Below are 21487 nucleotides of genomic sequence, written 5' to 3'. Positions count from 1 at the left end.
ATTATCTGCCACAGGTCAGATACAAATAGTTATATGAATATTTGGGATAAGGATGTTTCTAAATTTGTGCATATCATGTTAGATTTTTTTATTGAGCTACTATAATTCTGCTTTGCTCATAGAGAACCTGGGTGGTCCAGGGCCAGTGTGATCCATATCTCATAACTGAATCCAAAATTCTTTTTTTTTTCCTCTGGCATTCCTTTTATTCTCTGGCCACTTCAAGTGTCGGATACTTCCGCTTTCAGAGAACTGGGCTTCCCAATCTTGGGGGGGGGGGGGGGTAGGGCACTGGTCGCTCACAGAGTCAATGAAGGTGGGTCGTGGAGGGGACCAAGAAGCAGCTTCAAGTGGATTTGAAGTAAGCCGGGGTGAGGTGAAGGGGTAGGTGGTTCAGGCTTTTCCACAGAACAGTCCTGGGTCTGGCCGTGCTGTGATGTGGGGAGGAGGACACCAGCCTCACTCTTTACAGGCTTTCCCTAGCATGCCTCTCAGTGCTCCAGCTTAGGGGCAGGGGTCCTGCCTGCGGTAAATCTTTTCTTCCTCTCCCTCCTTCATGGCTGTATATCGGGCCAAAGTGAAGAGATAGTCACTGAGTCTGTTCAAGAATTTAGCCACATTTGCATCCATCTGCCCGGCCTGGACTAGAAGAACCACACTTCTCTCGGCTCTGCGGCACACAGCTCGGTACGGGTGGAGGGCCGCACTGCTCTTGCCTCCTGAAGTCAAAATGAAAGCTGTGAGGGTTGAAAACTGGCTTGTGTACACATCTATCCAGCGCTCCAGGTCCAGGATGGCGTCCTCACTGAATGCTGTGCGCTTCAAATGAGCCTCCCTGGCCGAAGCCCGCGGTGTCGCAGTGGCTGAGCCGGCATCCTGCAGCCTGCACTGGATTTTCTCAAGTTCCTGCACAAATGGATGGCCTTTTTCCTGTCAGGACTTCGATGGCAAGCCCGATAACTGAACTTAATTCATCAGTGGTTCCCAAAGCATCAAATACTTGGTCATCTTTAAGTCTCCTTTCCCCAGTGAAAGTGCTGGAAAAACCTTGGTCTCCCGTTTTGGTGTAAATCCTGGACAACCTTGTGTCGTCTCTGATGAAGGTCGCCCCCTCTCTGCGCTTTCCCCGAAGCCATGGCTCTGCCCGCGGGAGCACCGCAACCCCTGCGCGCAGGCCTATAGCCAGGCCCCAGCCCATTGGGCCGCCGGACTCCAGAGAGCCATCGCCCAGAGCATGACCCTTCTCGGTTCCCCTACGGCTCCCTGAATCCAAAATTCTTAAGAGTGTCTTTGTATCACTTCTTCTGGCTTCCATGTGAGTATTTACCTTGTGTGAGCTCTCCATAGAATATTCTTTTAGACATATGTACATTTGATATTCAAACAATGTGGCAACCCATAGAATTGACTCTCCCTGAAGTAGAGTTTGAATGCTTGGCAGTTCAGTTAAAAAAAAAAAAGACCTCAGTGTCTGGTACCTTTTCTTGCCAGGTGATCTTCAGAATCTTCCTAAGAAAATTCAAATGGAAGCAATTCAGTTTCCTGGTATGGGAGATTTCAGAGGCATACAACTTTGAGGTCAGCACAATGGCTCTGTAGACCTTCAGTGTGGTAGGCAGTCTAATATTTCTTCTCTCCCACACTTTTCCCCCCAAGTCTCACAAACACGAAGTTATCCTTTAAAGCCTAAAACAAGTGTCAATTCTCCTGTTAAGTGTTCCTTACTCTCCCCTTGTCAGTAAATACTTCATCTCCTACTATAAACTCCATGACACCCTAGCTTTTTCTTTCTATTAATCTTTTTCCTTTCAGTAATAACAGATATTCTGAGTTCAGTCTGTTACCCTTTTAATTTAAATTTTATATTTTCCCAAGAATCCACCACAGTCTTCTGCACATAGTAGTTACTTAATAAATGCTTTTAAAATAAATGACTATAAATTAAGTGGTTTTTGTTTGTATCTTTTTAGAAAATCCTTTTGGACCTGTAATAAGGATAAAAGCTTTCACTCAAGTAAACCATTAGGTGGAGAGAAGGAAAAAAAATCAGATACAATCTACCAATCAATTTATACTACCCTTTCAAAATCATTATCACCATTATCTACAATTCTCTTAGACCCACTTCCTCATTCTTCAGTGACGTTTTTCCCTTTCATCTTGTCCTTTGCTATAATTATAGATACTGTGACCTCACATTTATCACCTTTCTCTACTTTACTAACTTTTATCTCCACTTACTCCACATCATTCAAACACTAATACAAACACTCCTTGGGCTTATTCATCACACAAATTTTTTCCACCTCTTTACATCTTAAACTTGTTGCTCTCCCACTCCAACTACAATCTTCACTCAATGGAACTGCTCTAATTTTCCTTGAAGGACTTCAGTCATTCAAATCTTACTTCATTTTGTCCATTAACTCCCTTCTAGTTATATTGAAGACTATGCCTAGGAAGGTGTGGGATTCAGTACAAACCACTGCATATATGGCACTACCCTCTAGCTCCCATAATTTCCTCTCACAACTTGAAATTTTTTTTATGAAATCTTTTTGAAATGAGTATCAAATACAAGGTTAAAACATAGAGAAAATAAAAAAGGGCAGCATGAAGAAGCCTTTCCTTATTTCTCTCCCCTCCGGAAACTAGTGCTTTCTTACAAATTACATTGCATTTATTTTAGATGTATTTTTATGTAAAGCTATTTTCACCCTTGTTTGCTTGTAAGATCTTTGAGGTGTGCAACTATTCCAATTTTCTTTTTGTATGCCAAGAGCCTATCATAGTGATCAATAAATAATGCTTGGTGACTTATCAGGAATAGTGCAGAAGAAAAGAAGCATTTAAAGATAGTGGGGTAGTTAATCAATCAACAGGTATTTATTAAGCCCCTACAATGACTGGGCACAGAGTTAAGGACTAGGTGCAGGGGACAAAAAAAGCAAAATCAAACAAACATAAAACAACAATTCTTCTCAAGCTCAGTCCAGTGGTTGAGATATAACTATGTACAAACAAGATATATACAGGATAAATTATATACAATTCACTAACTTTATGGAGTTTCAGGAAAGACTTCTTGCAGAATATGGTGTCTGAGCTTAGACTTAAGGGAAGGTGATAAAAATCAGGAAGCAGAGATAAAGAGATAGAGAACTCCAGGTATAGGTGATATCCAGTAAAAATTCCTGGAGCTGGAGCTGATAGAGTAGCTTTGCAAGATCAGCAAGTAGACTAGTGTTACTGAATTGTAGAGTATATGGAGTGGAGGAGGTTGAAAGAAGAAAGGAGGGTGGGAGTGGTGTGGGAGGCAGGTTAGGAAGTGAAGGATTTCATATTCTTCTAGAGGTTATAGGGAACCAATAAAGTTTATTATATATATATATATATATATATATATATATACACATGTGTGTGTATACATACATTATATATATATGTATATATATATATATATGAGACATGTTTTAGGAATATCAATTTGATAGAAAAGTAGATGATGGACAGAAGTTAGGACAGACTTGAGGGAAGAAGGTCAATCAGAAAATCATATAGTATATAGATAGGTGGTGATGAGAGCCTGCACCAAGGTGGTGACAATATCAGAGGAGAGAAAAATATCTTAAATATGAGATATCTTATAAAGTTAAATTCAACAGGACTTGACAAGAGATTGAATAAGAGAGGTAAGAATCAAAAATCGATGGGGGGGGCGGAGCCAAGATGGCGACAAGAAGGGATCCAGTCTTAGGAGCTCTCTGATAAAATTCATCAGCTAAGGACTCTAACTAAACTTTTGAGAGACAGAACCCACAAAGAGACCCAGTGAGGCAGTTCTCCTACTCAAGGTAACCTGGAAAAGAGCAGAAAGGCTCTGCTCCCCGGGATCGGAGAGGCAGCCTGCCAGAGGGGTGGCCCGCCAGAGCAAAAGAACTTCAGCCTCCCGGAGGCAGCCCCAGGGCGCTGGGAGTCTCAGCTCACAGCAGCAAGGGAGTCCCCTGAGCTGCACCCTGAGGAGCACTGGGCACAAAGTGGGGGAACAGCAGGGGACCTCTGCCAGAGCGAGCACATGGAGCCCAGCCCTCAGGGCACACAGCAAGCAGCATGGTCTTTCCCCAGCCCAGATCCAGGAAACAGAAGCAGGCGGAGTCGGTAAGCAGGAGCCCCCAGGGCATGAGCCCATTGAGCTGAGGGAGGGGAGTGAAGAGAGAGAGAGAGAGACTGCTGAGTTCTGTCCTCTGCCCCTGGAACAGGACTCTGGGGCTCTGACCACATTCAGATCCTGATCACAGTCTAGGCCCCCCCATAGAACAGCAGCCCCCCCCACCTCGGCCCTGTGGCAGAGGGAGGTGCTTATGGTCATTCACAGACCAGGAGGGAGGACAGAGCCTCACCCAAAGAGACCCTTGTGGGAGTGTCCCAAAAGCTCAGGAAGCACCCCCAAACCAGGCCCAGGCCAGGAAAATGAGCAAGCAAAGAAACGAAAGGAAGACTATTGAGAAATATTTTGCAAATGAGCCCAAGAAGGATCAAAATACTCAGTCTGAAGATGAGGAAGCACAAGCTCCTGCATCTAAAGACTCCAAGAAAAACAGAAATTGGGCTCAGGCTATGACAGAGCTCAAAAAAGACTTTGAAAATCAAATGAGGGAGTTGGAAGAAAAACTGGGAAAAGAAAGGAGAGAGATGCAGGAAAAACATGAAAATGAAGTCAGCAGCTTAGTCAAGGAAATCCAAAAAAATGCTGAAGAAAATAGCATGCTAAAAACCAGCTTAGGTCAAATGGATAAAACAGTTCAAAAAGTTAGTGAGGAGAAGAATGCCTTAAAAAGCAAAATTGGCCAGATGGAAAAAGAGATAAGAAAACTCTCTGAGGAGAACAAATCCTTCAGACAAAGAATAGAATTCAGGGAGATTGATGAATTTACCAGAAATCAGGAATCTATACTTCAAAACCAAAAAAATGAAAAATTAGAAGAAAATGTGAAATATCTCATTGAAAAAACAACTGATATGGAAAACAGACTTAGGAAAGATAATTTAAAAATTATTGGAATACCTGAAAGTCATGATCAGGAAAAGAGCCTTGACATCATTTTCAAAGAATTACTACGGGAAAATTGCCCTGATATTCTAGAAGCAGAGGGCAAAATAGAAATGGAGAGAATCCACCGATCCCCCAGAGAAAGAGATCCCAAAAAAACAACCCCTAGGAATATTATAGCCAAGTTCCAGAACTCCCAAGTCAAAGAGAAAATATTACAAGCAGCCAGAAGGACACAGTTCAAATATCATGGAGCTACAGTCAGGATCACACAGGACTTAGCAGCAGCTACATTGGAAGCTCGTAGGCTTGGAATACAATATACCGGAAGGCAAGAGAGCTTAGAATGCAGCCAAGAATGAACTACCCAGCAAGGCTGAATGTCCTCTTCCAGGGAAAAAGATGGACTTTCAATGAACCAGGGGAATTTCAAATGTTCCTTTTCAAGTGGCCAGAGCTGAACAGAAGGTTTGATCTTCAGATACAGGACTCAGGTGAAGCATAGAGATTGGAGGGGGGGGGGGGAAATATGAGGGACTTAATGAGGATGAACTGTATGTATTCCTGCATAGAAAAATGACACTGATAATACTCATTTGAACCTTCTCAGTTAATAGAGCAGGTAGAGAGAGCTTTTACAGTTGAAGCACAGGAGAAAGCTGAATTCGAAGATAAAATATGGTGTAAAAATGGAGTCAATAAAAAAAAGGGAAATGGAATGGGAGAAAGAAAAAGGAGAGGGGGAATAGTCCAAGATATTTCACATAAGATTTTTTTTATTACAATGAGCTATTGCAATGATATGGAAGTGGGGAGGCAAGGGGGAATGAGGGAACCTTTGCTCTCATCAGAGATGGCTAGGAGAGGAAACAGCATATATACTCAATGGGGTATAGACATCTGGAGTAAGAAGGAGCGGGGAGCAGGGGGAAGGGGTGGGGATGTGAATAAAGGAGGAGAGGATGGACCATGGGGGGAGAGTGGCCAGATATAACACATTTTCTTTCTTACTTCTTGCAAGGGGTTGGGATTGGAAGGCCTGCCCAGGACCACAGGGCCAGGTGGATTCTGGGCCTAAGGGGTGGTATGGGGGCTCAGGGCTTCTTGGCCCTAGGACCAGGAATCTGTCTGCTGCGCCACTCAGCGACCCTACAGCAGAGTCAGAGTGAAAGGAGAGAAAAAAATATAGTACATGGTAGTGGAGAAATAAGAAAGGAGGGAGTTGTGATCAGCAATGGCAAGGGTGGAAAAATATGGAAATAACTTTTGTGATGGACTTATCATAAAGAATGAGATCCACCCATGACAGAGTTGTTGGTGTTGGAACAAAGACTGAAGCACATTTTTTGTTATTATTATTTGGGGGAGGGTGCAGGGCAAGTGGGGCCGGATGGCCTGCCTGGGGCCACAGAGCAGGGTGATCTTTGGGTGTCTGGGGCGGGATTTGGACCCAGGTGCTCCTGGCTCAAGGGCCAATGCTCTGTCTGCCACCAAGCCACCCCTACTATTATTACTATTTTATTTTATTTTGGGTCTTTTTTTTCTTTCTTTTTTTTTTGGTTTTTGCAGGGCAATGGGGATTGGGTGGCTTGCATGTCACACGGCTGGGTGATTGTTGGGTTTACGAGGCTGGATATGGACTCAGGTGCTCATGGCTCCAGGGCTGGTGCTTCATCCATTGCACCACCTGGCCATACCTACAATTATTACTATTATCTTTTTTATCTTAATTTTTTTTCTCTACCCTTTACTTTTTTTCATCCAAGCAAGTCTATCTATATTCATGGGGGAGGAGGGGTATTTTGCTTACTTGTAAACAAGAATATTTTATTAATGTAAAAAAAACATTTGTACAAAATGAGAATAAAAAAATAAATTAAAAAAAAAGTATCAAAAATCTACCTAAATTGTGATCTTGGGTGACTAGGAGGATAGAGGTAGCTTCCACAGTAATAGGAAATTTAGGAATGGGGAGGGCAAAAATGTTGATTTTGATATTTTGGATATATTGAGTTTAAGACGTCTATGGGATATTCCATTCAAGATAATCCAAAGCAGAGGTTTGAGTTTGGCAGTTTGATAGATTAAAGCCTGAGGGAAGTCAATAATTAGGAAATGGAAGGGGAAAAAAGGAAAAGCCAAATAAGATGAAGAATTAAGGGTTGAACCAAACTAAAGTGATGTAGTGTTGTGAGGAATATGGCGGTGTTTAGGTTCCACAAGAATGTGAAGGGAAAATTGTTAGTTTACATTACAAAAACTGGGGTCTGCCTATATTGCTGCCCATGGGCATGTACTGAGTTAAAACAAAAGATTTAGTCTCAATCTGATCAAACACTGAGATTAGGCCAGGTTTGTCCCATCTAGTTCTAAATTAACCTAGGCTCTTCAATCTTTTCCTTTGATCATACTCAAGGAGATAGCTGTTCTTGCTCATTAGTATAATGAGCAGGGTGGGGGGAAACATATGGGGACCAATGTACCAATTAGAGTATGACCCTAGCCTATGATTGGCAAAAGAGGCAGGAACAAAATCTTTCAAACTGCATATAAAACCTAACATTTCTGGGATTCTTTGCCCCTCCCCCCTTGAGAGAGGTGTGTGATTTATTAATATGTCTTAATAAAAAAAGTTAATCATTCTGGCCTAAGTATTCATGAGCCATTTATAACAGTGTCACAGAAACCAAGAAAGGAGAATTTCCATGAAAGGGTTTGTTGACATTAAAAAGAGCTTTGAAAAATCAAGGAGAAGGAAGACAATTAAAAATTGTAGGTATGTTAAAAATATCTTGCATAAGTCTTTTTTAAAATTTTATTTATTTATTTTGAATTTTACAACCTTCTCCCAATCTTGCTTCCCTCCCTGCCACCCAGAAGGCAGTCTGTTAGTCTTACACTGTTTCCATGGTATATATACAATGATCTAAGTTGAATTTGATAAGAGAGAAATCATATCCTTAAGGAAAAAAATAAAGTGTAAGAGATAGCAAAATTACAATAATAAGATAACATTTTTTAAAAAATTAAAGGTAATATCTAATTTAGAAAAAACTGATACCATATTGTCTGATATTGCTATCTCTTATATTTCAGATTTCTTCCTTAAGGATATGATTTCTCTCTCATCACATTCCATTTGGATCAATATATACCATGGAAACACTGTAAAGACTGGCAAATTGCCTTCTGTGGGGAGTGGGGAGGAAGTAAGATTAGGGGAAAAATTGTAAAACTCAAAATAAATCAAATCTTCATAATTAAAAAATTAAAATAAATTAAAGGTAATAGTCTTTGGTCTTTGTTCAAACTCCACAATTCTTTTTCTGAAATCAGATGGTATTCTCCATTGTAGATACCCCAAAATTGTCCTTGATTGTTGCACTGATGGAATAAGTCCATTAAGGTTGATCATCACCCCCATGTTGCTGTTAGGATGTACAATGTTCTGGTTCTGCTCATCTCACTCAGCATCAATTCATTGCATAACTCTTTTATGCATGGTGGAACTATGATCACTACTGTTACTTTTGTTTGTTAATGTGTTCAGCAAAGATTGTTACATAATAATGAACTTGGTACCAAAAAAGTGGGATGTATTTCAATGTTTTCTGGACTTGACATCAGAAATGTCTGGGTTTGAATCCTGCCTTTGATAACTAGCTGTGTCTCTTAATCTTTGAGCTGCAGTTTCCTAATCTGTAAAATAGAGATAATGATAGCTGTAGTGTCTACCTTACAGGGTTCACAAATACAGTAGCAGTAAAGTGCTTTGCATATCTTAAACTACTTTATAATTGGAGGGTTTTTTTAGATTTTTCAAGGCAATGGGTTTAAGTGGCTTGCCCAAGGTCACATGGCTAGGTAATTATTGTCTGAGGTCGGATTTGAACCCAGGTACTCCTGACTCTAGGGCCGATGCTTTATCCACTGCACCACTTAGCCACCCCTTATAATTGGTTATTAATACAAAGGTTTCACATAAGAAAGTTACAAACTAGTTAGGGGTTCCCAATCTATGGACTTTGGACCCTGGTTTAGGGGAAGGGGTTAAAAGGAAGAGATGATATTACAAATGGTCCACAAACTCATATGTGCAAAAAGACTTGTAATTTTTGTTTTCATATAGTACCAACAAAATATGCAATGTGAATAATGGGTATTGTGTTAAAAGTTTTATATTGTCTATATAATAGGAAAAAGTATGTAAGACCAGTCATCAAAGGTACCTTATATGTCTCCTAGCTACATATTCATTCTGAGTACACAGAACTATCTGATTGTTGCTGCATAATAATGTCTTTTCCTAATGCTTTTTCCTACTACTTATGTCTGTGAAAGAGTGTTTTCTGCACTTGGTGCATTAATCTGAATAAATGAAAGAAGTTAGAGTTGCAACTACATCTAGGTTGGAACTTTCTTCATTTGATCAGAACTGAAAATTATGAAGCTACAAAATACTACCAATTGCTCATTCAACAATTAAATAAGCAATGTAGATATGGTACTCCATCTCATTTCCCTCCATTTGCACTGGTTGTTCACCACTGCCTGGCACACTTTGCCTATGATTTCCTACTAGATTTATGTCAAATCCTATCTGACTTTTCCTGGTTACCACAACTGCAAATGCTTTCCCTTTCTAAGGAACCATCTATCTTGTCTATATGTGCCTAAATATTTACATGTTGACTACCCATCAAAATGTGAGCTCTAAGAGGGGAGGGACTTTTTTTTTGCCTTTCTTCACTCTACTAACCCTTAACATCAGCTCTGCCATAGTAAATACTTATTTGACTGATAAGATACTTAGTATTCTAAACAAATCTTCTGTAGATAAAATGTATCTCGCATGTATAACATTACTATTTTTCAAGTCTATATAGATATTGTCAAACATATACTTATTCAAAAGTATTACAGAATTCATATTTACCTTTAACCATATATTTATTGAATCAACAGATATTAATAAAACAATTAATATGGAGGGAGAAAGGAGGTCACAAAGTTTTTTTATGTTAAAAAGAAACTCATATACTGGAATAGAAGAGGAAACACTGAGCCATCTAAAAGCTAAGACTGAGAGTTGAAGATTACTTCTCCCCGGAGACAAAGAAAAGCAAAACAAAGGAGAGAACATTTTAATACTAATAGAGGAGCTATTCCTAACACAGAAAGTTAGATTTTGAAGATTTAACCTGCCTCCAGAATTTCCTTGGGGTATTGGCTTGAGATTTAGAGAAGAGAGGACATGAGAGGAAAAGAATTGAAAAAGTAGCAGCTAACTCCTTTCATAAGGAGAAAAAAACTGAGGTGATTCAGCAGGACAAATTGTGTTTTTAAAAAGGTTGCTTAATGTTGCAGTTAGGTGGCTCAGTGGATAGGGAACCAGGCCTGCAGTCAAGAGAACCTGAGTTCAAATCCAGATTCAGACACAATAATATTCGCTAGCTGTGACACTCAAGTTACTTAGCCCCAATTGCTAGGGGTGGGAGGGGTGAGTTTTTTTTTAATTAAATGTGAGACCCCATTTATCTTAGGGAGAGCAGTTGCTGATTTGCAATAGTGGAGTTTCTATACTAGGATTTCCCAACGGAGATGAAACTACAGGGATCATCCCCAAATAATCATTACTACCCAACACAGTCCCAAGCACTTAGCTAATGAATTGATTTGAAATTTTATGACATTTCATTTTTCTTGAGGAGTGGTAGAAAGACTCCCACAGGGTTATTGATCACTGACCAGTGTGTATGGGGCTTATAGTATTTTTTATCATTTTGGCTGTTTCTTTGGACAGTTTATCAGTCAATATGCAGAATGAGACATGTTTGGGGGCAATGCCAATGTGAGAATTCGTTTTACTTGATTATATGCTTATTTGTCATAAAGGTTTTGATTTGTTTTATTTTTCCAGTGGAGGAGAGGAAAAGAAATAAACGCTTGTTAATTGAAAAAAATAAAATCATTTAAAAAATTTTAAGAGTCTATCTGAGCTAGTGGACACCTTTGAAAATCATTTTATCAGTATACCTTTGAGAACTGGAGTCCCTCCTCAGGACGTTTTTTTTTTTAAAAAGGACAGTGAAGAAAAGAAAACAAAAGAAAAAAAGGTATAAAAAAAAAGAAAAGAAAGAAATGCTAAGGAAATGTGACAGATGTAAGATGTGTTTGTGACCCTAATAGTAACATGGGGGTGATCAACCTTGATAGACTTGCTCATTCTATCAGTGCAACAATCAGGGACAATTTTGGGCTATCTACAATGGAGAATACCATCTGTATCCAGATAAAGAACCGTGGAGTTTGAACAAAGTTCAAGGAGTATTCCCTCTAATTTAGGGGAAAAAAACCAGATATCATATTGTCTGATCTTGTTATCTCTTTTACTTTTTGTTTCTTCCTTAAGGATGTGATTTCTCTCCCATCACACTCAATTTGTATCAATGTTCAACATGGAAACAAAGTAAAGACTGACAAATTGCTTTCTGTGGGGGTGGGGGGTGGGGGAGGGAAGTAAGATGGGGGAAAACCGTAAAACTCAAAATAAATACAATCTTTAAAGATGTGTTTGTGAGACAGAGAGAGAAAAACAGAGGGAGACTGAGACAGAGATAGAGAGACAGAGAGAAATTCTTTCCTCTACGCCTTTCAAAAAACTGATTTTCCAGGAGATTTCTGTAAAAATGAGGCAGCCTTTGATTTAACGTCTCATAGTGCTGTCAGTAGAGGCCGGGGCCTCCAAACAGGCTAGCAGGGTCAATGACAAGGATAATTCATAAGTATTAAATAAATACTAATTTAATATTACCAATAAGTTCCTAAAGTGCAGACATATGACTCCTCAAGTGGTAAGCTGTTTAATCACTTGATACTCAAGGAGGTGATTTCATTCCAAAGATAAGGATAGTACTTCCAAGATAGTGTTTTACTTGCTCTGCTTACAATGGTGAAATGCCATCTTGAATATCTGTTTTATTTTCTCTAACTTACTATATGCTCAAGCCCATACTTTAAAAAAATTATAAGCTAAACACCTACTCTCTGTGCACTCTGGAGAGCAAGGGAAACTCTGGAATTACTATAATTTGATCCTCCCAGGAATTCCCTGCCTATCTTGCTCTGCCAAAACTTCAATTTGCTAATCTTCAGGATTTAGTGAAACTTGTCTTTTTATGTTGGCTGCCCTTAATGATGTGGCTATTTGCAGCTAATGTTTGCATAACAAATTTAACTGTTATTTAAGCTGTTTAACTGTTACTGCAATGTAGTCTTTTTATGTTCCACTGTAGTATAATGGAATGGCATGTAGTATAATGGAATCAAGAGGCCTGGATTCAAGTTTTTCTTTTACTTTTATGTAACCTGTAACCTAGAACCATAACTAGGAATCTTAGTAAGAAGGGAAAGGAATGAGGACACAGAGAATAAATCCACTATAATCAGATGTAGTCCTCCTGGGAGAGGAAAACACTTATCCTATAGAAAATCTTGCCCAATCCTCTGGGATAAAGTAAATATAGAGGAACAGGGAGAAAATATGCCCCCCCCCCAATATCAGCATCCTGGGGAAAGGCTCCAATTGCTCCACCCTAGTTGTGATTTTGACATGATCTTGGGAAAGTCAATTGACATCCTTGGGTCTTGGTTTCCTCATCTGTAGGTTATTTCTAAAGTTCTTTATGATTCTAAGAATCCAAGATAAAACTATCTTATTTCAATCAATTTTAATAATTGCTTGGAGGCAATGTGATTTTTTGGGGGAAAAACAGAACAAAATATTGGACTTGAAGTCAGAAAACCTGATTTTAAGTCCTACCTCAGCTTTGTACTATCTATGTGACCTTATGCTTATTGTGTTACTTCTCTAATTGACTTTGCTCATTTCTATCAAACTAATGATTTCATAGGTTCCTTCTAACTGATTGATTCAGTGATTTTAGAGCTATTGTGAGGATCAAGTGAGAACATAAAGAACCTCTTAATTGTAAAGTGCTATATTACTGTGAATTGTCATAATTATTGATAATGGTACCTCAACATAATTCTTGCAAAAGGAATTTCTAATTGCTAACATTTTTGCAAGAACATGAACAGTTTAGAGCACATAAAGAAGATGTGAAGAGATTCAAACTCAGGGCTGTGAAGCTCAGTTACAGATATTGAGAATGCTTCACTTAGAAAAGAGAAAATGTGTTAGTGGAAAGAAGATTGGGAGATGGGGGCTCAGAATTTAATAGGTGTCTACAGTATTTGAAGGACTGTCATCAGGAAAAGTGTTTCAAAGTATTTTTCATGTCTTTGAAGGGCACAACTAGGATTCAAGGGAAGAAGTTTCAGGAAGGTGAGGTTCCAACTAGATGGCATAGGAGATAGAATACTAAACTTGGCATCTGGAAGAACTGGGCTCAAATGTTATCTCATTACTTACTAATTGTGCTACCCTGGAAAAATCACTTAACTTCTCAGCGTTAGTTTCTTCACCTGTAGAATAATAGCATCTACTTTGAAGCTGTTGTGAAGACTAAATGATGTAATACATATGTAAAGCATTTTCCCAATCTTTAAGTACAATTATATTAGCAGTGAAGATGGTAGTGATGATGATGTTTATGAGATGGTGATGATGATGATGATGATGATCTGAGGAAAAACTTTTGCCACTTAAGATTATCAAATAATAGAATGGGCCACATTGAAAAGTAGTGAAATCTCTAATATTGTAGTTCTTCAGTTATTCTAGAAGGAATTTATAGGTTTATAGATTTATACTTAATGATCATAAAATCCAGTCCTCTCATTTTACAGATGTCTAAAATGACAAGCTAAGAAGTACTTTCCAAAAATTGCAGAATTTTTACTCAGGTCATCTAGCTCTAGAATTAATACTCTTTACCACCATATTATTTGTTTTACTCTCAAAACTGGCTTAGACTGGATAGCCTTGAGTTTCCTTTAAATTCTGCAATTGAGGGGCAGCTAGGTGGCATAGTGGATAAAGCACTGGCCTTGGAGTCAGGAGTACCTGGGTTCAAATCCGGTCTCAGACACTTAATAATTAATTAGCTATGTGGCCTTGGGCAAGCCACTTAACACCATTTGCCTTGCAAAAATCTAAATAAATAAATTCTGCCATTGATTTAATATTTGAAAAATCCAGTGAATGTCCATGACACAACAACAACAATGAGATTTACAGTTTTAGAAACATATTCGTATAGTTCCTGGAAAAATGTTGCCTCCCTTCTAATCTTCTACTCCCATCTCAGGGGGAATCTGTTTCTCCTTTGTTATAAGAGATCAAGAGCCCTAAACATTTTACTTGAGTCAGTCTTGCAGCTGGATCAGTTAGCCAGTCATATATCCAGGCTACAATCTCTTTACCAGTGGAAAATATAGTCAAATGAGGAGATACTACAAAGAGACAGCTGAAGAGTGTGATGGAATGAAGCTGTACTGGACACTCCTCTTCCTTTGCCTTCAGTGAACCCCAGGTGAATTTCTGGGACCTATGGGAGGGAGTTGAATGAAGAGGATGTGGGTAATACTCAAATGTTTGTTTTCTTATTTACCAAGTTTTTTATTTGTCAACTGTCTTAGATTTGTATGTCAAAAATGACTATTCATTGTTCCATTAAAAAATGCTTTGTTTTACAGAGATCTAAGAGTTTTTGAGACACCCCTCATGAGTAATTTCCCCCTCTTTTTAATTCTTATTATGGTTGACTCCTTTTTGGACTATATGACCTAAAAAAATTCCTTTAGGCTATAAATCTATGATCCCTAGAAAAGCATCATAGTATTGGGTGAAATGAAGGAACAAACTGGTTTCAGAAATACTTGGCTCCTCCTCTTTGACTCTTCTGAAACTAGCCCCACCCTCTAAACCTCTAACTACAAAAAAATCACTCCTTACCTTATATTTTGTAGCCCATTAACCTCTCAGATTTCTCCTTGGCAAGGGAGCAGTCAAGACCAGCATGTCATGGAATGGAATGAAAAAACATTTAATAAATATTTATTAAGTTTTATGCCCTAAGTTCTTGGACTACAAATAGAAAATGTAACTGGTCCTCCCTCTTGAAGTGCTCATATTCTAATTGGGGAGTTAGTGCTGAACTGAGTATCTGGCATTTAGTTAAGCTTTTGATAAATGCTTATTGTTTGATTAATCATATATAATGAGGGATTAGCAGTGCCTGGGGACAGCTTCCATAAATGTGTGTTGATGAAGGATGGACAAGTACAACTTCTAAATTCAGAGCTGGCCCAGGTATTTGACTGTTTCCAGTTGTGTGTGTGTGTGTGTGTGTGTGTGTGTGTGTGTGTGTGTGTGTGTGTGTGTGTGTGTGTGTAGAGTAGGGAATGGGGGGCTACTGCATTCGGAAGACATTAACAAACCAAGCCATTTTCTCTTTCTTGTCTGCCTGTGTCTGTGTGAGAAGATAAGGACTACTGCAAGTGACCTCAGATCCTTATCTTACCACTTCGGCTGCTGCCATATTGCCTATAAGTGCACAGCCCTGCTGCTGATTTTGTCTATGCTGTGTCTATCTTTTCCTGCCTTAGGTGAAGGATTATTGGAGACAAAATGGACTAGGTAGCAACTTGTGACATTCAAAAGATGAAGAGAGTGAATCCACCAGAGTTTGCAATCTGCCAGCATAATCTTAAAGAGCAACTGGGTCCAATCCCAGTGGTAGATGAAGTGTTGTTGGGTCTAGCAGTTATACTAAATTTGGAAGTGAATTTGGTGAGGGTAATTTGTAGAAACTGCTTTAAATTTGAGTCTACTTTAAGAACTAAGACGGTATGGAGAGAGTATGTATGTACTTCGGCATTTGAGGGAAGTGTTTGCATTTCTGTACTTGCTGTTTTCTCAGTAAATATCCCTTTATAAAAGCTAAATGATGTTAACTGTTTAAAACAACATAAGTATTTATCACTGCAGATGAATCTGATTGGAATGGGGAGTGCATTAAAGAAGAATTACTCTAAATCCTTTGAATTCTTTGAGAATTATGAGGGAGAGATACACCCTTGTTCAGAAACCAGACTCATCTGTGAGGATGGAAGGTGGGAAAAGCATCATCAGTGCTAATAAGAGCTACATATGTTTTACTAAATGCTGTACAAAGTATATACATATAGATTTTTTCAGAGGTTCTTTGATGTTATAAAGATAAGATAAACTAAAACAGATATCTGTATTCTTTATTATATTTCATTTTATTTAAGACTGGGTTTTGACCTGGTTCATTTTCAACTGGGTCAGTTCACCCTTCCTTAGATAATACGGGAGCATTCTTGCTACTAAAGACTCACATAATGATGATGAACTTACTGTGGAGCTCTGATCTGAATAGTTCATTGCATCAATTTTTTATAGTCTTCACACTTAACATGAGCAGTTTCAATTATCTAGAAAAATCATTCATGTGGAAAAATTCAATGAACTGATAACACTTCACTATATTTGTTTCAGAAGACTGTTGGGTGTGGTGGCAGTTTCTTCTTTTTATTTATGGGTTATACTACTAGATGTCAGATAAATGAGTCCTTATTTTTGTAGCACAAAGGTATGTAACTGTACCTTAATTTGTGAAATGTGTTCCTGAAAAATTGCAAGCTGAGTTATCACAAATAGAATAATTTTAAATGTACTGAACTTACTATTTTAGAATACTATTATGAATCTTTTCAAAACTGAAAAAAGCTGTTTATAAATCGAATATTAAATTGCCTCTTAAAGTACCTACTTTATATTTTTGAATTTTCTTACATCAAGTTTATTTATTTATTTTAATTTTTCTTTAAGACAATGGGGTTAAGGGACTTGCCCAGGGTCACATAGCTAAGCAAGTATTAAGCATTTGAGGTCAAATTTGAACTCAGGTGCTCCTGACTCCAGGGTCAGTGCTCTCTAATCCACTGTACCACCGAGCTACCTCCCCTTCAAGTTTATTTAATCATATTGAATTTAATCAATTGAATGAAAAAATACTTAATAAGCCTTAACAAATGTGCCAAAAATTGTGCTAAGATTGGAATATGTAAAAGGAAAAACAAAATCTTTCCTTATCCCAGGGAGCTCACACCATACTGGTATAATAAATACAAATAAAACAATGTAGTGCAGGACTAATGGAAAGCCCTCTAAATCCTAAAGATCCAGCAGAGGGTGAATGATAAGATCCAAGGGAATTTAAGGTTTACCAGACAATCAGCTGTGAATCAGCCGTGACCAAGCTGGAAGGAACAGCATTGGAACAGATAGTAAGGCCTGGTGGTTCTCTGTCTCACTGGAAGGGTTTTATTGGTCTCTCCCAATTCATCCAAGTATGTAGTTCTTCAGCCAAGCAGCCCTTAGAGGGTCTTGCTTGCCAGAATTTTGGAGGGAGGGGGGTCAAAGGAAGGCACTAGAATTTATGGCAATTGTTTTGTCATATTTTCTAGATTTTCTGAATCTCACTTTTTTAATTCATCTAGTTTAGCAAATTGGTTTGGCCTGTTACCATAGGATAATGCCAGGTGTACTCTCGCACACATCTTGCATTTTAGTTGTATATTCTCTTTTAATTTTAAAATATGAATTGTTGTATAAATCTATCTTCATTAAATTTTAGTTTATTTTGGTGAATAAAAATAATGCCCTTTATAATTAAGTATTCAAAAAATGTTCGCCTTTAAAAGACATTCTTTTGGTATACACCCTTAGGAAATGTGTTGTGTATGCCTTTACTTGGTAAAGGGCAGGGAATTTGGTAGGAGGAAGAATCTTTTGCCTGGACCTTTCCTTCCACTGTTGATTTTGTTTCTAGGCAACAGGGCTGGGTTAACAGCATGGGGCTGCACCCAGAGTTTTAAAAAAAAGCAAACATTAAAGAAGAGAAAGTAAAGAGGTTAATTAATAGATCTTTCCCAGGCTACCTGATTAATTTAAACCTTTGCCATTTAGGTATAAACTCTGTGTCCTCTTGGGCAAAATAGCTTTCAAGATAGACAACAAAAGGTGACATTGAGGATAGAACTTTAAAGTGAAGGTGTTTATAATTAACGTCAGTCAGTCAACAATCATTTGATAAGTGCATAGTCTGTGCCAGGCACAGTACTAAGTTTTATGGGTTCAATGAAAGACAAATACTGTCACTACCCTCAAGGAACTCACATTATTTTTTTTAAATTGAGATTTTATTTATTTTTCCAATTACATGCTATGGTAGTTTTTCAACATTCAACCTTTTGCAAATTTATAAGTTACACATTTTTCTGCCACCCTTTTTCCCCCCTCCTTTCTATTGGCAGTGAACAGTCTGTTAAAAGGAACTCACAGTCTAATGGAGGAGACTTTGTAAATAACTAGATATGTGCAAAATATACACAGTTAAATCCTGAATAATGTGAATAGATCCCATGAAGTATGCAGGTTGTATGGGGGAAGGTATCAGCAGGAGAACCAGGAAAAACTTCCTGTAGAAAACAGAATTTGAACTGGTTCTTTTTTTTTATTGTAGGTTTTTGCAAGACAGTGGGGTTAAGTGACTTGCCCAAGGACACACAGCTAGGTAATTACTAAGTGTCTGAGTTTGGATTTGAACTCAGGACCTCCTGACTCCAGGGCCAGTGCTCTACTCACTATGCCACCTAGATGCCCCTTGAACTACTTCTTGAAGACTAGGGAAATTTAAAAAGGGAAGTGATGAAGGCACCAAGGCAGGATATGGCATGTGCATTTATGAGTGCCCACGTGAGAAAGACAGAGACAAAGACAGAAGGACAAGAGACAGAGTGATAGAGATAGAGACTAACTCAGGTGGAGAGACAGAGACTGAGAATGAAAGAAACACTTAAAATGAGTATGAGCATAAGCTCTTTAATAAAGACTTTTGTAATAGTCATCTAGAAAGGTTGAGGAAGCACATGAAGATTCTGAAAATTATACTCTTAGCATCCTTTTTTTAGTTGGGTTTTTTTTTTACTCTTAGCATCTTGGTAAGATTAGAAGCTGACACAAGATCAGGACTGGAGGACATTGTTTTCAAGATCTCAAGAGAAAGGACAAGGAGAGGAAAAGAGTGAAGTGGTAAGCATCTGTGGTGGGTGTCTTCCCTGCCTCCTCATATGGAACAGTAGCAGACTATGGTTGGTGATATGGACATCTGAAGTTCCCTTTTTTGAACTCCAAGACTCTATGGAAAACCATGGGAAGTGAACTAACAAGTGGAAAGGTAGTTAACAGAAAGAGGTAGATGACTTTTGGTTTTTTTGGGTTGTTTTTTGCTTTTTAAATCTCAAATACTAGCTCCTGTAGCCTGAAAGAAAAGCAGAAAAAGCAAGACCTGGTGGTCTTCATTTTCTCCTTCTCTTCCCCAACCCTTGAGTTACTTCATCTAGATGGGATAGTTACCTACTTATAATTATGTATTTAAAAAAAATTCTATCAAAGAGTACATTTGATGAATCTAGTCTTCTCATAAATACTTGTGGTTGACCTGTCCTTACATTTCATGATTTCCCTTTTGAATTGCTAATTGATTTATAGAAGTATGTCTGGCTCATTGGGTGCTAGCTAACCAGGTCCATGATGAAGGTGGAGATTGATGCTTCAATTACATTTTAATAGTACACAGAGAAAACTGGGGGAGCAGAAAGTACAAAGATAAGCATTGAAAGGTTGAGCAATATAAAGTCAGATGGTACAGGGAACAGAAAGCAATGGTAAAGTGAGGTAGGTAGTATGGAAAAGAGAATGTAGAGGGGGGGAAATTCACTTACATAGCATGAATCCTTAAGGGATGGAAGGGTGTTTGGGGGGGAGGGGCAGGAGCTTGAGGTCTCATTTTTATAGGATTTTGAGGGCAACAGACTAACTCTTATCTGTGCCACCTTGGGATTAGTTCATTAACATATCTAAAGTTTACACATCCACATCATCTCAGTTATCAATAACTTTTGGTGTTCTGTTGGCCTTATTGTAAATGTCTGAAACTAATCTGAGACATCATAGGACCAAAAGGCTCTGACGGAAAAGCTTACTTGGCTTCCCCTGACTTAGCAGATAATATCAGGATATGAATTTTGGTTAATATATGATACATTTTGGGGCGGCTAGGTGGCACAGTGGATAAAGCACCAGCCTTGGAGTCAGGAGTACCTGGGTTCAAATCTGGTCTCAGACACTTAATAATTACCTAGCTGTGTGGCCTTGGGCAAGCCACTTAACCCCATTTGCTTTGCAAAAACCTAATATGTATATGTATATATATATATATATATGTATATATATACATATATATATATGATACATTTTGCAAATTATGCTCCTTTGATGTTTAGGATAGTCTATGCATGATTTATAGGTTCCCCTTTGCAATCTTACTTCCTGCTATTGTTACTTTATGCTAGTTACTTATAAACTTAGTATACTAACACGAAGGGAGTGGGATGTGGTCAGGAAATCAGAACAAGATATAATTTTCACACACCTTTTTTTTTTTAGGTTTTTGCAAGGCTAATGGGGTTAAGTGGCTTGCCCAAGGCCACACAGCTAGGTAATTATTAAGTGTCTGAGACCAGATTTGAACCCAGGTACTCCTGACTCCAAGGCTGGTGTTTTATCCACTGTGCCACCTAGCCGCCCCTTCACACACCTTTGATTGAGGAATGAGGTATAGGATAGCTCTGGGAGTTTCACAGGAGTAAATTACCTTCCCTATAGATTTCAAATCCCCTGACTGTTCATTGTTGGGTGAATTTAGGTGGATCAGTGGATAGCGTGCCAGGTCTGGAGTCATGAAAAGTCATCTTCCTTAGTTTAAATCTGCCCTCAGATTTGCTAGTTATGTACTGCTGGACAAGTTGCTTAACATTGTTTACCTCAATTTCCACATCTGTAAAATTAGCTGGAGAAGGAAATGACAAATCACTCCATTATCTTTACCAAGAAAGCCCCAAATAGAATCACGAAGAGTTAAATGTGACTGAAAATGACTGAACAATTCATTGCTCAGGTTTTGTTCTCTAACTTGAGACATAATCATGAGTCATTTCATAACTAACACTTTTAAGGGCAGAGAGTTACTACACATTTGGGTCCATTTTAAAATCTGCCTCATCAGACATGAGCCTAATAGGAACTGAGAATTATATTTCATTTCTCATTATTGTTAGTCCCAATTTTTCTCCCAATATTTCCTATCAATTGCTTTATTGATTCAACCAAAAGAAACCCACAACTGAGAGAGATGCAGGGGCAAACTGGTATAATATATGCAGTTGGATTTTTTTTCCTTTTAACAGAACAAAGGTCAATAAATATTCTCATTTACCTATGTGACCTTGGACAAATCACTTAAATTTCCTGGGTCTCATTTTCCTCATCTGTAAAATGGACAGGGGTTGGAGAACAGTCTTTAGAATTCCTTCCAACTCTAT

The 21487-nt window shown here is 38.4% G+C and overlaps 1 pseudogene; it reads right to left on the bottom strand.

Annotated features, from left to right (window-relative positions):
• Positions 1-473: 473 nt before the first annotated feature.
• The window catches only part of LOC141499083 (corrinoid adenosyltransferase MMAB pseudogene), a 32271-nt pseudogene continuing 11257 nt past the window's right edge, over positions 474-21487 (bottom strand).

This window comes from Macrotis lagotis, chromosome X (genome assembly GCF_037893015.1).
Source record: "Macrotis lagotis isolate mMagLag1 chromosome X, bilby.v1.9.chrom.fasta, whole genome shotgun sequence".
NCBI lineage: Eukaryota > Metazoa > Chordata > Mammalia > Peramelemorphia > Peramelidae > Macrotis > Macrotis lagotis.
This window is presented reverse-complemented; position numbering and strand designations above follow the sequence as displayed.